Raw genomic sequence first — 386 nt, forward strand, 5'->3', positions numbered from 1 at the left:
ATGTGCCCAGACCTCGAGTTAGCCAGGTTGCCTGCTGCAACAAAATAGCTAAAAAGGGTTTCTTTATGCTGTGAATGGGGACACAAACCTATAGCCGTATTCTGAAATTTGACTGCAAAAGTGGAAATACACTTTATATAATAGTAATACCATATTTACAGATCACCTTGGACTCTGGCTTTAATATCCACTTCACATTAGGTGCACTGTAGCCATTGCGTGAATGCACGAGTGAAGACTCCACTTTCAGAACATCAATTTTAAAGTACAGAAGGGCTTGGTCATACTGCCATGCTTCTGTCAAAACTGCAGCATGCTCAACTTTAAATGCAGCATGCAAAGGCACATTTGCAAACAAATACACTTAGCCCTCGGTCACACCTGAA

The sequence above is a fragment of the Nanorana parkeri genome, unplaced genomic scaffold (genome assembly GCF_000935625.1).
Source record: "Nanorana parkeri isolate BGI_ZX_2015 unplaced genomic scaffold, ASM93562v1 scaffold6063, whole genome shotgun sequence".
Classification (NCBI taxonomy): domain Eukaryota; kingdom Metazoa; phylum Chordata; class Amphibia; order Anura; family Dicroglossidae; genus Nanorana; species Nanorana parkeri.